Genomic DNA, 19,646 nt, shown 5'->3' on the forward strand with positions numbered 1-19,646 from the left:
GACAGTGACACAAAGGCTGCTGGGGTGTAGCCTGCATATCCTGATGAGCCATCTGTGGTAGATTAGAGGGAGGAGTGTTCACTTACACCTTAATGTTCTGTGCCTGCCCTCTCACAATGCAGTCTCCAACCTCCTGGTGTGTTGCCTACTTCAAAGGTAGAAAGGGGTATAAGTAGTGGACCCAGAACCCCGACTTTGGATTTCTTCAAGGTCACTTCTGGATTCAAGAAGAATCTCTGCCAAGGAGAAGAGCTGAAGAGTTGAGGAGAAGTGCTGCCCCTGCCTGTGACTGTGGTTTGTTGGGCTAGCCTGCAGTTGCTGCTTCTGCTTGTGAAAGGGGGCAAAGACTGGACTTTGTTGTGCATTCCTGCTTGAGGAGAATCTCTAAGGGCTTGAACTGAGCTTGCCTCATGTTTTGAAGTCTCAGGGCCATCAAGGACTTCCTCTGCCAACACCTGGACTCTCTGCTGAGACTCCTGCTCTGCCAAGTGGTGTCCAATCCAGTCCCTGGGCCCTTGAAAGGTGAAGTTGGCAGAACAAGAGCTGAAATCCACGCATGGAATGGCGTGTGGGGAAACTTTTGACGCACCATCTGCAATGCGGCTGATAAACGACACGCCGTCAGCTTCATGGCTGAAATCAATGCTCTACCTGCATCGTTGCTGGGAAGTCGATGAATCACAGCTGGAGAAACAGCACCACACCTGCTTACTGCTGCTGATAAAGACGTAAACCCCAAGCAGCGCGGGTTTTACTAACACCGTTTGACCAGGTTACTCACGCATTGTCCCTGGGCGACAAAGTGATCGTCAACCTGCGCAGATCCGAAGTGCCCTGTCCAGAAATCGACAAATCACTCTCTTACGAGTAAGAAAAACGATGCATCGCCGACCCAACTGGAATCGACTTTAGGCCTCACTTGTGAGTAAGGAATCAATGAATCACTGACTTTTTTGACGCATGCTCTCCCGTGCAGCTTTATTTTTTACGCACACCAGGTACTTTGTGTAAAATCAACATTTCCATTGTTTTCTATGGAGCAAGTCTCTTAGGGCCACATGTATCAAACTTTTTTGCATTTGCAAACAATGCAAATTGCAAAAATTGGCCGTTTGGTAATGCAAAAATGTATGAAAGGCATTCGCAGTGTGAAAAAAAGGAATCGCTAAATTTGTAAATTTTGGCAAATATTACATGGTTTTGCGTGTCGCAAGCAGCGTATCGCGAATAGTGACATGATTTACCGAATCGCTATTTGCGTGATGCAAACTGCGACAAAGTTTTGCGATTCGCAGATAGCGATCCCCAAAATCCTGACGCAATTTGCGATACGCTGATTGTGACTTGCAAAACCATGTCACAATGGGATGCATCAAATCTTCGCAAATTGCGAATATTTGTAGAATGCCTTTTGCACATGCAATTTACCACAAATTTAAATCAGGTGGTAACCAGGTGCAACCTATATAAAAAGGCCCAGAATGACTCAGCCACTTTTCCACAATTGCTGCACTCTACGTGATGGCGAGGAGAATGAGGATGTTGGTAGGTTTGAGGAGAGGGAGGAGGAGACAGGAGTGCATTTTCAGAGTATGCATAACCCCATTTGACCAGACAGAGGAAGACCTTTATGAGAAGTACAGGTTAAGCTCAGCCATGATACTTGACCTGATAGCAGATCTACAACCCATACTGCGGTGCCCACACACAGGACCAGTAGTATTCCCACCCATGTGCAGGTTTTATGCTCCCTGCACCTATTGGCCTCAGTGCGTTATCAAGGGATCATAGCAGCAGCAGGAGGGGTCTCACAAAGTGCCTTCTCATGCTTCTTCAATGCATTTCTAAATGCCATGCTGAGCAAAATACAAGAGCACATAAGATTCCCAACACCCCACTGGAATTACTACAGACGAAAATCAATTTCTATCAGATTGCACAATTCCCACATGTCATAGGTGCCATTGATGGGACACACGTAGGAATGTGTCCACCATCGGCCACCGAGTATGTGTATCGCAACTGTAAGAACCATCATTCTATGAACATACAGGTGATTAGCAATGCCTCCAACATCATTACCCATCTAGTGGCCAGACACCCAGGTGGCCTTCATGACTCATACATCTTTTGCCACAGTGGGATTCACACAAGACTGCTAGCTGGGGAGTTTGTCAAAGGATACCTACTAGGTAAAGTAATAGTTGACAATGTTGCATTGATGTTATAGTGACGTCATATTTCAACAGTACTCATTTTACTCTCTGTTCATTCCAGGAGACATTGCCTATGCAGTGCTGACGCTCTACCTGAGCCCTGCAATGCCAACAGAGAGGAGGTACAATGCTGCACACAGGGCAACCCTCAGTGTGGTCGAGCAGACCTTCGGACTGCTGAAGAGCCGCTTCAGGTGTATCCATAAGAGTGGAGGTTCAGTACAGCCCGGAGACAACCTGCAAAATTGTGGCTACATGTGCAATGTTGCATAATATTGCAACGAGAAGGGTCATACCAGTTGAACCAATGGAGCCTGACTCAGATGAAGATGGTGATCCCTTACCACCCCATCACCCAGTAGACAGGACCAGTGCAGCAGAGGGCAGGCAAAGACATGCTGACATCACGCACAACCATTTCTGATGTAAGTAATGACAACACCACTTCATTATTATGTATTTCTGTAGTTAGCAACTTTATTACCTTGACTTCAGGTAACAAATGTGTTAATAGGACATAGCCATCTACTATTGGCAAACATGTGCGAATAACAGTGTCACACTATTAACATCATAGTATAACTGTATAGCTACGTGTTAGGGTAGTCCCCTGTAGGCCTTAACATTACTTCTTAAGTCCACACACTCCACTTGAGTGCCCAGTGGCCTCACTGGCACCTCTTGTAGTGGGTTCACTGGCAGTACTGTGTCTGGTACTGCGACTCCTAGGATCCATCACATGGGTTGCAAGACTGCTGAGGCTAGGGAACTCCTCACTATCTCCACCACCCAGTTCGCTGTTTGTAGCACTGCGTGCTGTCTGCATTGCATCCAGGACATTGGTTATTTGCACCAATCCCTGCGCAACGTCCCAACTGCAATGTACCATCTCCGCCTGTATACCCACAGAATGTTGTGAAATCAAAGCAGTTGAGCTAGCAAGCTGATTGACTGATCTGCAAAACCCATCAAACCTTCCCATAAATTGGTGATGGCGCCTACGGTAGCTTACACGCTCCTGCTGAATCTCAGTGCAGAGGTCCCTAATGGCATTTGTCAACTCCTTTTTGTTTTCTGCTGCTGTTTGCTGTCCCTCATTCAGAGACTCCAACTGCTTGTTCTTTGATCCAATGTTTTCAATGAGTGCATCTATCTGCTTGTGCAGTACTCTCATATTGTCATTGTGAGACTCAAACTGCCTGTGCATTGTGCCCATGTTATGGTGAATTGACACCCACTGGCTTTGCATTGATCTCATGTGTTTGCATTGCAGGCGCTGCACTTTCAGCATGGAAGCTTCAAGGCCGCCAAAGATTGATGGGGCCTCTCCTTCCTCTGTGCACTATCTGCCTGCATTGTGACGCCTCCTGGGGGGAGTTGACTGATGATGGGGCAGGGGCTGCTGTCTTCCTGTGGATCTAGCCTAAGGGGTGGTGTGGGGACTTCACCCGGCATCTAATCTGAGTCCAGGTTATACTCTGTGAGAGGTAACACCCTTGCCCTGCATCTAGTTGGTGCAATACTGAAAGGCTCACTGGTGTTTGAGTTCCACACATTTCCACCTTCATCTGCAGCAGGGCCCGGGACATCTGCAACGATAATGTGCAGCATGTCATTTATGTATATATCACAAGGAGTTGCACAATAGTAAAAATTGTACACTGACATTGTATCACTGTGAGTTGTGTGTATTGTTTCTCTATGTGGCTGAACACAAACTTACTATTTATGTGGTATTTTGACTTTAGGGTTTTGGACTACCACTCCCATAAGGCATAGTTGGGTTGTATGTAAGATGTGGCATGGACTACTTATTAGAAAGCATCTAACTAATAGCTATCTTCTAAGGAGCATTTGTACATGCACATATGGGGATACACATCATTGGTGGCCGTACCTTTGCTGGTGCTGGGTGTCCCTGAGGTGTCAATGTCAGTGACAACATTGACAGCTTCAGGTAGCAGTGTGGACTCCACAGTGTCTTTCATTGGTGTGGACGGTGTCTGGGTGGGTGGTCCTCCTCCGGTGCTCCTTGCCTCCTTTAGCCTGCTGGCTACCCTTTCTTTGGCACGGGAACGCAGGTCATACCATCTCTTGCGCATCTCCTCCACAGAGCGTAGCGCAACACCCACTGCGCATATTTTGGTCTAGATTTCTGACCACAGTTTCCTCTTCTCACATTCAGGTACCTGGAGTGAGTTCTTCTCAAACAGTTTGTCATGGTTCCTGACCACCTCCTCAGTGAGCACCTCCAATTGCTGCTCACTGAATTTGAGCATGCGCTTCCTCTCTCCTTTGTCCTTCACCTTCCCATCATTGGCCATGTTGCAGTTTGGTCCTGTAAGGCTCACAAAGCTGGCTCCCTGGTGCTGGGCTGTGTCTCCCTACCTGCTCCTGTGGGTGTGGCTCCTGGAAACAGCATGGGCTGACTCACTTCCTGGTTGTGATGTCATCAGGCTGTTCCGGTTTGCCGTTTTCACAATATGAGATTTTCAAATACCGAATCGCTATTTATTTGCGATTCAGTATATGCTACTCTCAAATTACATTTGCGAATTTTAAGAAATCGCAATTACCGACTTACAATTTTGTTACATCCCATTTTGCATTTCTAAAATAGCGATTTCTTCAAATTCACTATTTAAGAAATGCAAACTGGGAGCTTGATACATCTGACCCTTATTCTTTTGGAAATTAATATCTTGACTTGTGTATTTTGGATTTTTGTTGTTTTGGTCTTGTTTGATTTACATAAATATTGCCTATTTTTCTAAACTGATGTGGAATCCATTTTGTTGTGTTTTCACTGTATTACTCTGTGTGTTGTTACAAATACTTCACACAGTGCTTATGAGTTAAGGCTGCCTGCTCATGCCAATGTACCAAGGGGGTGAATGGGGGTTAACCAGTTGTATTTCTCCTTTGCCCTGACTAGAGTGAGGGTACTTGCTTGGACAGGGGGTAAGCTGACTGCCAACCAAAGATCCATTTTTAACATTTGTGATCAGTGGTGAGAATTGGACTTGTATTTGTACTTGACATTCAGTGATCAAGTGTACTCTACTGTTTTCAGTGCAGACCATTATGTGACCACATACTGCTTGTTTTCACTTTTTCTCTTTTTGGACTTTTTCCTGCTTCAATACTTTTAGTGATCTTTTTATTGATTCTTGAACTTCTCATTGGGAACTCTTTTTGTCTGCCTTGCAACTTTGCACTTTTGATTTGCCATCATATCTCAAACTGGAGATGCACCCTTTGGAGCTGTTTTTGAGTTAGGGAAACTGGAAAGTTACACAGTTGCTCAATTGAAACAGTTTTGCAAAGATTTTTCCTGTCCCATTAAGAGCTCCACCAGAGAGGAGGAGTTGCAAAAGGCACCGAGGGTCTGGGTGACAGCCATGGAGGCTAGGGGGCAGACAAAGGAGGAAGATAAGGATGGGAAAGTGCAGAATATATACAATGGTGTAGTAGATGTATATATTAAACCCAGGGGGAAGGTCTCCAGGATAGGTAGCAGTTTGTCCTGTGAGGGTCTGACTCCTGAAGAGTTGCAGGACAGACAGGCATAGAGGGTGCACCAACCTGAGCTAGAGTAGCTTAGGATGAAGCAGGAGCAGAGAAGGCTGGCCTTAGAGGAAAAAAAGATGCTCTTGGCTTATGAGATAAGGGTGAGAAAGTTGGAAGCCATGAGGGTTGAGTCCAGTTCAGATGCTGGCAACATGAGTTTTATGTTCAGTACTTATGAAGAGGTGCACATGCCCAGAGATCTGATGTCCAACTTGAAGGAGGGGGTTATCATACACCAGGAGGCTCATGGGTATGAGGTAGCTCCAGTGGTGCACAGGGTCCTTGATGTGGATTGGGTAACTGGCATGGGGAGTCATTTTCCTTGTAGTGGGAGGGCACTCTAATGGCTCTAGGTGAGAGTGACAGGGAGAGGGGTCCACCCAGGTAGAGTTCCTGGTTGTGGAGTGTGGAAACACCCCAGAAGAGTGTGGGTTGAGTGTCATGGTTTTCAGGGCTAAATCACTGGTGAAGGGTACTTTGGTTAACACATGTGACGGGCTGTGTGATGTGATTGGTGGAGAGCAAATGTCCAGTCCTTGTTTTCCAGAGCTATGCCAACATCAAGTAGAGCGTGAGTTCTCTGACCCCACAGAACTTTCACTGAATACCAAAGGGTCTGAAGAGCCATTTGGGGGTGCTCCTGAAGGGAGTGGGCTAGGTATTTCCCAACCAGGTGAGGTGGGAAAGGCTTGCAGTGTCCCAGGTAGGTTCCAGTGTAGTGGGATGGGTGAAGGGATCCCATGTGCAGTCTCAGAGGAGAAGGAATGAGGGTGGGCTGTGTCCCTGAGTGCCCGAGATCCAGTCCCAGGTGCTGGAGGGTTACATGAGTGAATGCCAGGAGGGGAGCCTAGCCTGTACCATAGGGCCATCTGCTGAGGGAGACCCCATAGTGTCAGGAGAATTTGGGGGGGGGTGCGGCTCTAGCCAGCATTCCACCAGTTCTGTTGTTTGGCAGTACCACTCCTAGTGAGGGGGTGCAGAAGTCCAGATGGAGGGTTGAGAAGGGGTTGCGGGCCCAAGTGGAGAACCTAAGTCACTGGTTAGCTCTGAGGTCAGAGCCCCCCAGGAATGACCTTGGTGATACCATTTTTGGGCTGTGGGGGAACCAGGCTCTGCCAGGTGGGCAGAAGTCAGGGGACCAGCGCTAGCCAGACTCTTGTGTAGCCCTTAGGGTACATGTTTCCCTTGTGGGGGGTAGGTGTGCCCCCCAGGAACTCCTAGCTTGCCAGGCAGTGGTCCAGTCTGAGGGTACAGACCTTAGGCTAGGATCAGGTGCAAGGGGTAAACTCAGCACTGATTGGGGTCGCTTTGCCCAATTATGCTCCCCGGTGTGACTTCTAGGGGCACTCTCCATGGTGGGGGGTGCAGAATCCTGGTAGTACGAGGGAGAGTAGGCAAACTGCAAAGGAAAGTCTCTGTTGTTCACAAAATCCTGCCTTTCCTAGACCTGGCTCCCTGGCTACAGACTCCCACCAGGGGGTTGGAGACTGCCTTATGTGAGGGCAGGCACAGACCATTCAGGTGTAAGTGACAACTCCTCCCGCCACTCTAGCTCAGATGCCCCATCAGGATATGCAGGAAATACACAAGCAGGCAGAGTCACAGAATGGTTTAAGCAAGAAAATGCCCAATTTCTAAAAATTGCATTTTCAAATTGACAATTTGAAAACCAATTTTACCAAAAAATGTATTTTTCAATTGTGATTTCAGAGACCTCAAACTCCATATCTTTATCTGCTCTGAAAGGAAAAGAAAACTGCACTCAAAAGACATGAGGAACCTATGTTAACCTATGAGAGAGATAGGCCTTGTGAAAACCGAATTTGGCAGTATTTCAATGTTAGAATATGTAAAACACATCAGTACATGTCCATCCTTTATCATACACTGCAGCCTGCCCATGGGGCTAACTAGGGCCCACCATAGGGGTGCCTTAAATGTATAAAAAGGGAAGGTTTGGGACTAGCAATGGCAGTTCTGAATAATGTTTACAGGGCTACTCATGTGGGTGGCACACTCAGTGCTGCAGGCCCATTAACAGCATTTATTTTACAGGCCCTGGGCACCTCAAGTGCACTTTACTAGGGACTTTCTAGTAAATCAAATATTCCAATCATGGAAAAGCAAATTACACATACAATTTACACAGGGAACACTTGCATTGTAGCACTGGTCAGCAGTGGTACAGTTCCCAGAGTACCAAAAACAACAAAAACAAAGTCCATCACACAGTCAAAACATGGGAAGCAGAGGCAAAAAGACAAGGGAGACTACCCCAAGGATGCAAATATATACATTGTGTAAATGAGCAAGAGCACAACGTTGTGTATAATTAAGTTGAGGTTGTTTAATTCTGTGTGTGGTGTAAGTGCTATGTGTGTAACAATCAATGTACACTAAGCGCTATCAGATACTACAGGGGTTGCAGGTAGTGTTGTGTGTTTAAGAACTTAAGTATATTAAGGGCAGTGTGTCTGACACTGATGCTGCTGTGGTCGCTAGGTGTAGAAAACATAAGTTGCACTAATCATGGCATATTTACCACAGAAGGATGGCAAACAAAATATATGTACCCAGAGCGCTGTACATTTAACTCAAGTTGTGCTATGCCCACTCTCTGTTTGCCAATACATTGTAGTATGAGTGGCACCTACCTAGAGAAACATTGCAATATTTAATAAAAAGAAAATCACACGGATGCAGTAAATGCACTCTAGTTAAAACACCACAGGCATCTACCGGTGCAAATGTAACACAAGTTATTTTTTTGGGCGCTTTGTGCTGTTACACCGCTTGGGCTGAAAACCTGTACCTAAAGTATGACAACATTTGACAAAAGTGGTATAGTTAGCCATAGCATGCACTAAGCCATACATGTTACATACAAGGGGAGGGGTTTGCCATTATATGTCAATTACTATATGGGAGAGGGTGCGTTACCTAATTTTAGAAATACTGAACTTGTTCAGGTTGTTCGAAACGTAATGTGCGCAAACATTACGATGTATGTAAGTCAACCTGGGCTTGTGTGCTTTTTATATGATGAATATTGTTACATTGTGTTTTTTTAAAGTTAGGTTGAACCTTTTGTGTTTTGTGTATACATTTTTAAACTCCCTGCGCGTAATCAAATGAATATGTGCTTGTGTACTGTAAGTAGCGCTTACTTAAAGTGTTCCAGAAAGCTGAGTGTGTACAGAACATGGTAAGTACTGTTTGCAGCACATACATATTGAAACTTTTGCATAATTTTCATGAAAAAATACAAACAAATGTAGTCTTACACCTACGGCATGACACATCTACAGTAAATATAAAGGAAACAACAGTCCGTTACACTAAGAACAACTTAGTACATTCCGAATGAATAAAGGCACTTTCTGCCCAAAAAAAGATCCTGCAGGTAAAAAGCCATATCCGTTCTGGAATGAAAAGGCATTTTCAGCGGAGGAGCTGCAAACAAACTACAGAGGATGAATAATAAACCACCAAAGCAATGGACCCTTAAAAACTAAAAAACAGAGTTACATATTAACTCCTTCGCTGCCAGATCTTTTCCCCCTCAGGTGCCAGGCCTTTTTTTGGCTATTTGGGGCAGGTCGCGCTTAGGCCCTCATAACTTTTTGTCCACATAAGCTACCCACGCCAAATGTGCATCTCTTTTTTTCACAACATCCCAGGGATTCCAGAGGTACCCAGAGTTTGTGGGTTCCCCTGAAAGAGACCACGAAATTGCCCAAAATACAGCAAAAGTAAGTTTTTTTTTTTTTTAAATGGAAAAAAGGGCTGCAGAAGAAGGCGTGTGGTTTTTTCGCTGAAAATGGCATCAACAAAGGGTTTGCAGTGCTACAATCACCATCTTCCCAGCTTTCAGGAACAGGCAGACTTGAATCAGAAAACACCATTTATCAACACAATTGTGGCATTTTTCTGGGACGTATCCAATTTTGGCTATTTTTGTGCTTTCAGCATCCTTCAGTTAGTGACAGAAATAGGTATGAAACCAATGCTGGATCCCAGAAAGCTAAACATTTCTGAAAAGTAGACAGAATTCTCAATTCAGCAAGGGCTAATTTGTGTAGATCGTACAAGGTTTTCTTGCAGAAAATAACAGCTGAAATAAAAAACAATTGAAATTGAGGTAAAAAAACTGCAATTTTTCTCCACATTTTACTCTGTAACTTTTTCCTGGGATGTCAGATTTATGAAAACAGTATACCGTTATGTCTGCTGGTCTCTTCTGGTTGTGGAGATATATAGGGCTTGTAGGTTCATAAAGAACCCAAGGTATCCAGAGCCAATAAATGAGCTGCACCTTCCATTGGGTTTGATTCCATACCGGGTATACAACAATCCATTTGCTGAGATATAAAGAGTGAAAATAGGTATCAAGAAAACCTTTGTATTTCCAAAATGGGCACAAGATAAGGTGTTTGTTGAGAAGCAGTGATTATTTGCACATCTCTGAATTCCGGGGTGCCCATACTAACATGTGAATTACAGGGCATTTCTCAAATAGACGTCTTTTTTACACACTGTCATACATTTGGAAGGAACAAATGTAGAGCAAGACAAGGGGCAATAATACTTGTATTGCTATTCTGTGTTCCCCCAAGTCTCCCTATAACAATGGTACCTCACTTGCGTGGGTAGGCCTAATGCTCGCGACAGGAAACGCAACATGGACACATCTAATTTTTACATTAAAATCTGACGTGTTTTTTGCAAAGTGCATATCTGTAGATTTTGGCCTCTAGCTCAGCCGGAACCTTTGGAAACCTACCAAACCTGTGCATTTTTATAAACTAGACACCTAGGGGAATCTAAGATGGGGTGATTTGTTGGGCTCTCACCAGGTTCTGTTACCCAGAATCCTTTGCAAACCTCAAAATTTGGCCAAAGAAACACTTTTTCCTCACATTTTGGTGACAGAAAGTTCTTGAATCTGAAAGCAGCCACCAATTTCCTTCCACCCAGCATTCCCCAAAGTCTCCCGATAAAAATGGTACCCCACTTGTGTGGGTAGGGCTACTTCCAATGAAAGAAAATGCCCCAAAACAGTATCTGGACACATCAAAATTATCAAATACAAAACTACCTGTTTGTGCTGGGGGGCACCTGCGTTTTTGGTCGTGGGCTCAGCCGCCATACAGGGAAACCTTCCAAACCCAGACGTTTCTGAAAACTAGACACCCGAGGGAGTCCAGAGAGGTGTGACTTACGTGGATCCCCCAATGTTTTCTTATCCAGAATCCTCAGCAAGCCTAAAATTTAGCTAAAAAAGTCACATTTTTCCCACATTTCTGTGTGTGATCAATGCAGCAGACAGACACCTCCAACAACCACTCCCTCACCCTCCACTTCCATTCCTTCTCCCTCTTCCCACCCCAATGTCCATAAAAAAACTGTTCCTATCCACCACTGACCTCTTCCCTACCCCTCCCCCCAATCCTGCACATATGGCCAGGGTTGGAAGAACTCAGCCAAGCACCTCAGCCACACAGTCCAGGGGCCCAGTCATCACTGCAACCACTCGTTGTGGAAAGGGATCCAGGCCACAAGTCCTGAAGGGGAAGGAGCCTGCACCAGCCATCCTAAAGGGAAGGAGACTGCCCCAGCAGGCAAGAAGGGAAAGGAGCCTGCACCTCTCACCCTAAAGGCTAAGGAGCCTGCCCCAGCAGGCAGAAAGACCAAGAAGCCTGCCCCGGCAGGCAGGAAGAGCAAGGGACCTGCCCCAGCAGGCAGGAAGACCAAGGGGCCTGGAACAGGAACTGTGACGGAACCCCCACAACCTACCATGGTTGTGCAGCCATATGAGGTTGCAAGGGATGGGCAGAAGCCTCCACCCACCTGCAGCACCACCATTGTGCAGCCATCTGAGGTTGCAGGGGATGGGCAGGAGCCTTCCCCCACCAGCAGCACCACCACTGTGCAGCTGCCTGAGGTTGCAGGGGATGGGCAGGAGCCTCCCCCCACCAGCAGCACCACCACTGTGCAGCCGTCAGCGGCGGTGGACGGTATGCAATCCTGCTTCCATGGGCTGCTCAGCGGCCTGCCCCCTCCAAAACCAGTGGGCGAGACACCCAGCTGAGAGACTGTGGACTTGCACTCCCCAGGATCAAGCACAGGGCATGTTGCCCCATCCAGAACCAGGGGTTATGACACCCAGATGAGAGACTGTGGCCCATCACTCCCCAGGATCAAGCACAGGGCATGTTGCCCTTTCCAGAACCAGTGGGTATGACACCCAGCTGAGAGACTGTGGCCCATCACTCCCCAGGATCAAGCACAGGGCATGCTGCTCCCTCCAGAACCAGTGGGTATGACACCCACATGAGAGGCTGTGGCCTTGTACTCCCCAGGACCCAGCACATGGCATGTTGCCCCCTCCAGAACCAGTGGTCTACATTTCCCAGCTGAGGTGCCCCCCGTCCCCCTAGGTGCCTTGCATTATTCAGCCAATTTAGGGGAGTAACTTGCTTTCTTGTGCATCTGGTTGTATGTATGGGGTGTGTGTTGTGCGTGTGTGTGTGTCACTCTTGTTTTCCTCCCCTCCTCCCTTGTGTGCTAGGAGTCTGTACTCACTTTCATCGTCTTCGCCAGCGTTGTTGTTCGTGGTGGAGCAGAACGAAGAATATCATTGGGAAGACATGCAGTTCAGGTTCCATGCCGGCGTGGTTGTTCCCTGTGTCTCCAATGCTGAGTCCTTTCCCTTCTGAGCTCAGTTTCCGCCAGGCTTTTGATGTCGTTGGTACCGCCCCGAAAAAGGTGGCGGTTTTCAGGGTCATAATATGGTCGGCTGAACATTGACTTCCACCTGGTTGTAGGCGGCTACCACCGTTTTGGCTCTTGTTTCCGCCCTGGCGGTCGGTGTGATACATTGGCTGTCTATTGGAGATCTTTCTGAAATGGTCATAATTTGGCGGTAGTTACCGCCAGCCTGTTGGCAGTATTACTGCCACTTTATCACCAACTGTCCAGGTCGTAACGAGGGCCTATATGTACATTCTTTAGGACCTTTGAACACTCCTTGCAATAAATACTACCAGTTATACCTATGGGCACCCGCAGAAGTGTCTTCAGGGGAAGTGTACCAGACTGTTTTTGGCAGGGTGGCAGGGGCCGCAGCCGTACTAGTAAAGGCAGCGTAACACTATGGTGGTGGTAGAGTTACGCTGCACTGTGAGCCTGCATATCAGGCTGTACCTAAATCCAAGGGGGGGCAAGCACCCCACCTCAATCCCCCCCCGCAGACACCCATGGTGACGTGATGATACATTCATGTTTTTTAAACTTAGAAGCACTAGAAGCATACACTTCCTTTAAGCTCACCCACCTCATAAATATTTATATATTAAATATAAATATTTGATTTGCTGAAAATCTGCCAATCAACTTCAGTATAGACAGAGTTCAGCCTAGACCCCAAATCCAGGTCACCTACCTTCTATCTTAACATTGTTTATGCCGTCCTTCTAAGACCATTATTGAGAATGACAGAAATAATTTAATTATTTATTGCTCTGACCTCAGAGTAGTTAACATTTGTTTTGTTTGTTACTACTCTGACACCAGTGCAATTAAAAAAACAAGCTCTTAAGCTAGTACTTCGATGAACTTTGATCCCCAGCCTTACTCTGTTCTTTGGAAACCCGAGGGAGAGATGTGTGGCAATTCATGGGCCGCCATTGTTTTTAACTTCAATTAGGTTGCAGAGATAACAGGCCAGAATTACCGATTTAGGTTAGTATCTTCAGTCCTATATCAGTCCATCACGTGTTTGTCCCACAATGGGGAATGCCCGTGGCGCCCTAAGAATACCTGGTCCTTTGCCACCTGTTATTGAGGATTCTGGGGACAAATCTGATCAGCAAATCTGAAAGCTGTGATCAAGTAAGAGATCTGAGCGGGGCCGTTAGGTGGTGGTGGGCGTTAGTGGAGCAAACCATCAGGTACGCATCTGAGAGCATGCTCTCGGTGGTATTTCAGTGGATCAGATGGAGGCTGAGTTGTGTCTGAGCTCGTATCCCCTACCCATGCTTCGATGTTTTAGCAAATGCAGCAACTCTTCACCCATTAATTCCATCTATGTAAACCCAGGGCCTCTCAGAATCACCTGAAACAGAATGTTCCAATCCAGGTTAGTCTTTCTAGGAGCCGTAGACCAGTCTCTGGGAAAGAAACAGAAAAAAATGACCTTTCTGAAATGACAGAGCTTTAATGGCATCACACTCATTTTAAGAACACACCGTAAGCTGCAACATGGCCATTGGGCTTATCAAGAATTATTGAGACCTTAGATGACAGAAGTGGCTGAGGGTGGTCGCACGGGGTAGCCTTTTCACCTTCTCTTTGAAACCCTCATCGTTTCTGATGTTTTCGAATCGTTGTTTGATATGTAGCACATTTAATCGCAGTCAGTGGTCTCTGGATGTATTTGTTGTGTGTTTGGTGGCATAAAAGCTGTCATATTTCACATATTAATCTATCCATCAAACTGAGTAGAAGGCAATTACAATTCGCTCTTCAAGCATATATTTCCTTGCAGCTATGCTATTCTTATGATCTCAATCTGGTGTCTGCAATGCAAACAAAAATAGCTCAAAGCAGGAATGATTCCAATATCCAACCTACGACTGCAGCTTTTGTAGCATGAAATATTACTTTCTGATGCTGTACATTTCGAACTTGAAAAGTTAAATAATTGAAAACAAAAAACAAAAGCAGGTTTAGTCGAGTATAATATGGGCTGGCGAAGACCCATATTACCCACACTCTTTTTCATGTGAGAATATCTTGCAGCTTTGCAGCTGTCAGTGTTATTTAATTTTGTTGTGTAAAATGTTATTTATTGAAATTCCATTAGTAAAATTAATTATTAAATTCAGATTTGAGCTCACAGTTTTTACGCACATTGGCACAACACTGTTTTCATGCTAGGATCACTGGGTTTGGAAACTAATACGTGAATATTGTATCCACAACCCTGTGAGACCAGGTCAAACTAGAGCACCTTGAACCAGATGGGGTTGAAAACTTAACAAGCAATAGGTTTCGCATTTGCTTGAGTTAGAGCTACTGGCGTTGTAAATGTACAATTGGACTTTTCTTGCCACATAAATTGGTCAACCCTGACGCATAATTTGGTTCTCTCTGCCAAATAATTCCAGCGCATGTAAAGGTCGGAACAAAATGTGTAAAAATGAAATATAAACAGAAAAAATAGCTTTGAAAGGCTGATAGAGATACGAAGTGACCTAATCACATATCAAATAAAATTAAAAAAAATATGAGAAACTAATGATTCTATACAGCTATTTGTAAAAGGCAAGTAGAGTTGGGCTTCAGCACTAGATGTAACAAAGCACGAAGTAAAGTTCCACAGTTCCACAGTTATTTGCAGTTTACTTTATTGCTACACTTATAATGTGTGGCAATAAGTGAAGGCAGATACAATGAAAACTATCTCAAATAAACATGAAATAAAAAAAAAACATAAATAGGACAATGTAAAAACAAAATATTTAACAAACTTCAGGAACGCGGCAAGCTTGTTAAAGTAACGAACGAAGCTATCACTAGTGAATTAGGCTTTAGTCTTGGGATCGGCTCACTAGTAGCTCTGTGCCTCCAAAGTAATCAATCTAACTCGTGCTTATGTAAAGCGCTCCAATATCTTCTTGTTAACTACACAGTATGTAAAACTCCAAAGGTCATTTATAACATTTGTTTATGGAAAACTCAAAAGTTCATAAACAATCCAAAAAATATGAGAGAAATAAAACCTCTGAAAAGCTGAAAGGGCTGAGGACTAAACCAATTACATACAAAAGAACATTTTTCCAAAACAAGAGCACAGTCCTTTCAGCTTGGGCTTAACATAGTTTTTATTTAGGCAAATTACTCACTATCCCCTTAACTACTACATAAAATAATGTCAGTGTGACCTTAACATTTTGTCATTTGGACAAATTACTCAATATATGCCTGCCTACTAATAAAAAAAATATAGTTGTGCAACATAATTTGTGCATGTGTAAAGTGCTAGAATGGCTTCCGGTTAAGTTCACGCTTTACAAATCTCCCACCTGTAATTAAGCAAAGTAAAAAAAAAAACTCTGTCTACAAAGACTTATTTGCATACACTGATAACTATCTTTTTTTCTTGCTTTTCATCATACCACTTGATAAACTTATATTTAATGATCATATGGCACAGCAGTCCGTAAGACAGACAAAGCCTTTCATTTCTGGCCCTTATCACAGCAGGGCTGTCTCCATCTTGGATCACCCATAAAACAGCTTGAAAGTGGTGTGAGCACCTCTCACTAAACTGTACTTAAGCATACGGAAAGTCTGGCTTTCACAGAAAGGTCGACAGCACCCTCCAACTCCACCACTTTCTACCGTTTGCATTTTCAAAATGTCTACCAAGTGTAATGTGCGCCTCTTAAACACACCCCTTGCTTTGGTAACGGGGAGAGCCAGGAAACTACCTAAAGTGAGAATATGTTGTATTTAAAGGTCTATAATAGAAACTAGAGTTACAAACAAAAATAAAAAGTTATGTTAGAAAACAGGGTATCACAAAGGGTGCTAAAGATGGGAACTGAAACAAATGGATACATTTTTTGTAAAAAAAATAAATAATAGAATCTATAACATTTGTAGCGTAACAGGCGGAACTGCTGACTTTGGAACTGGTGAATGAGGGTCGAGTCTTAGCATCGGCTAAACATTTTGTGCTTTTTGGGCAAATTATTTATTATCCCTAAAATACCCCAAAAAACATGTGTAGATGTGTAATATAATGTGTACCACTGTAAAACACTACAATACCTTCCAATTCAGTTTGCGCTAATTAACATTTCACCCGCAAGTAAAAGAAGATAAATGCTGTGTCTTGCATGGTGGGCAAATTACTTAATATCCCCGTGCCAAGCGAATAGTCAATATGTAGTTGTGGAATATTACTTCTGCCTCTGTAAAATGGTCCAAAACAGTCGGGATAAGTTGACACTATAAAATTGCCCCATAAAATATAAAACAAGAAAAACTGCAGTTTGTAAGGGCTCTAAAAATTTGCACAATCCGGACAGTAAAACAATGTTTGTGACAAATCCTCTCAACTCAGCAAGCTCAGTAGAGCTAAAAAGAAACAAGTAACATCAAGGGTATTGATGGGAACAATGGTGCGTTGGAGGACACAGCCACACAGCTTTCTTTCTTCATCACTATGCCCGCTTCACAAACATGAAGCGCAGCATCCGCACCAGGGAAGAAAAACAATGTTATGCTAATTTGCAACTGACACAACCACCCAAGTAAAACTGAGATACGCAGACATCATCATCGTATCAATATCGATAGGATTAGAATGCAGACACTTAAGTGAAAGTGGAGGCCTTTCACGAGGAGAAGCAGACACCACCTGTTTAATAAGCAGCCCAACACCAAAGAGCTGGAAACTATCAACTCCATTGCCTCTGATGGAGTACACGCTGCATGAAACTTCAAAGCACTGTGGTCGCCGTGGAGCACGACGCGAAGGGGAGAGACAAAAGAAACGAGTTAGAGCTATTAGCGCTGTAAAGAAAAAAAACCCAGCACGATCACGCTGCATGGTAAATAAACAGATAAAGTAGTCTGGACCCCAGGCTGAAAACATCTAGCCTAGTATGTTTTTAGTAGTATACCGGTGCTGTGTTGGTGGGCTAAACACCAGAAAAGGCATGACGTATGCATGCCTTTTACAAATGAAATCAAGTGGATTTTAAAAGGCAAGCCCACGAAAGTGACTGATGTGACATGGGCGAGGTTTGAAGCCTAAAGAGAGATTACAGAATGGACGGAGCACTTTGCGCTCGACCATAAAAAGGGATCAGTTGCATGCTTCTGAATTTCTGCAAGCCATGCATCCTCATCCAATACCTCAGAAGACAGAAGAGAGAATACAGACAAAAAGTTATTCCAAAAATTGAGTTATTTATTGAGTGGTAGAAGCCCCACTCAAGCAACAACCACAATCCTTGTCAGTTTCAGCCACAAAACTTACTGAAAATAACTTGTGCTTAATCCTCTGGTATTTATCCTACATACAAACAGTAATAGGTAAAAACTCCAAAACAATTTAGATAAATAGAATACATTGTAATAAATCAAATGACATGACAATCACAAAAATTCAATAAGTGAAAGTGGAGATATTGTATTTTAAGGTTTATAAGTAAAACTAGAGCTAAGAAGCAAAATGTACCACTTGCAGTTATGTGGGCATGCTAGACTGGGGGAAAGTCAAAAGTGCAGGCCAACTGCAATAGATAGCAGGCTGGATACAGGGACTAGTTTACTCCTACTTAAGAGTTACCTTTTCAAGTCTTTCATGTTGAGGTCCATTTGTGTTGGAGGAGGCAGTAAGGAGAAGCCTTTTGGCATTAAGAGCAGGTCAGGCATCTCAGATAGTAGTTGCTGTACAGTGATTTGCTGATTATCCCTGGAGTTTTGTGTTGGTTGATTGGTGTAGACGGTCACCATTGGCGCAAAGTGGAGGTTTCATATTGCCGGTCATTGTAAATATCACTGTGGAGGTCTCTGGGGTTGGTCATTGTAGATAGCCACTGCCACTGTCATATAAAGAGCCGGTCGCATTGGAGCTTTGGCAGTTGTCATGAGGGCCAAAGATGTGGCATGAATGGGCCGGTTAGCAGTTGCAAAAAGCCCAAACTTGAAGATTTTCACTTTTCTTCCTGTAGAAGAGCTCTCAATGGTGCCAACCAAGTGTCTATGACCTGTGGCACCTCTCTAGACCTCACAGGAGAAATCAACTAAGCCAGACTTATCAAACAGAGAAGCCCCTAAAGGAGCTGTAAACAAAAGATAACACTTACCATGCCCCCCTGCACTTGTAGATATTCTCTTGCAGATTCTTGCTCAATCTGTAGAAGTGCTGACAATCTGTGAAGTTGCTTTAACCTTCTCTCATCTGGCAGGTAGACAAGCCCCAAATTCATCCAGAACCATGCACCAATATATATTAGGCTCTGAGAAAGCTCTAGATTGGATTTCTTGAAATTGTTGTGAAACCCAAATATTTCCAGCCTCTGCTGTACCTTCACCATGTCAATTTCAGAACAAAATAGGAAACCAATAGAAGATTGTCCAGCTAGGGATGGACCTGAATATACATTTTGCTCAAGATTGCAATTAGTAGAGTCTTGGTGAATACCTTTGAAAATGCCTGGCTGTTTCCCACCACAAACCTTAGAAACTTCTCATGATGAGAGGCTATGGGAATACCTAAGTAAGGGGCAGATTTATACTTTTTGACACAAACCTGTGTTGGCAGAGGTTTATGTCAAAATGTTTAGCACCGGCCAGTGCAATACCATGAAGTCGGCCAGGTGCCATATTTATGGAATGGCGGTAGCTGGCGCTAAGGCCCTGTTGGCACCCTTGGAAAGGATGCTAACAGGGCCGGGGAGGCATAGGGGGACCTGGGGCTTGTTCGCCAAATTATGGCGCTACACTGTTTAGAGGCAAAAAATTGCCTCTAAGGAGTGTAGCGCCATTTTCTGGGGTACAACCCCCATGGACAGGGCTCCTGTCTTAGGAAAGACAGGAGCCATGCCCACCACCCCAGTGGCCATGCCCAGGGGACAAATGTCCCCTGGGCATGGCCATTGGGGGCAGTGTGGTGTAGGGGCCCCAAGTCTGGGCCCCTGAGCGGTGTTGGGAAAAAAAAAAAATACTCACCCGACCTAACTGGGATGGGTCCCCCATCCTTAGGTGACCTACTGGTGTGGGTGGGGGTGTCCCTGGGGCCAGGGAAGGGCACCTCGGGCAATTTCCATGGTCTCCGAC

This window comes from Pleurodeles waltl, chromosome 2_2, assembly GCF_031143425.1.
Source record: "Pleurodeles waltl isolate 20211129_DDA chromosome 2_2, aPleWal1.hap1.20221129, whole genome shotgun sequence".
Classification (NCBI taxonomy): Eukaryota; Metazoa; Chordata; class Amphibia; order Caudata; family Salamandridae; genus Pleurodeles; species Pleurodeles waltl.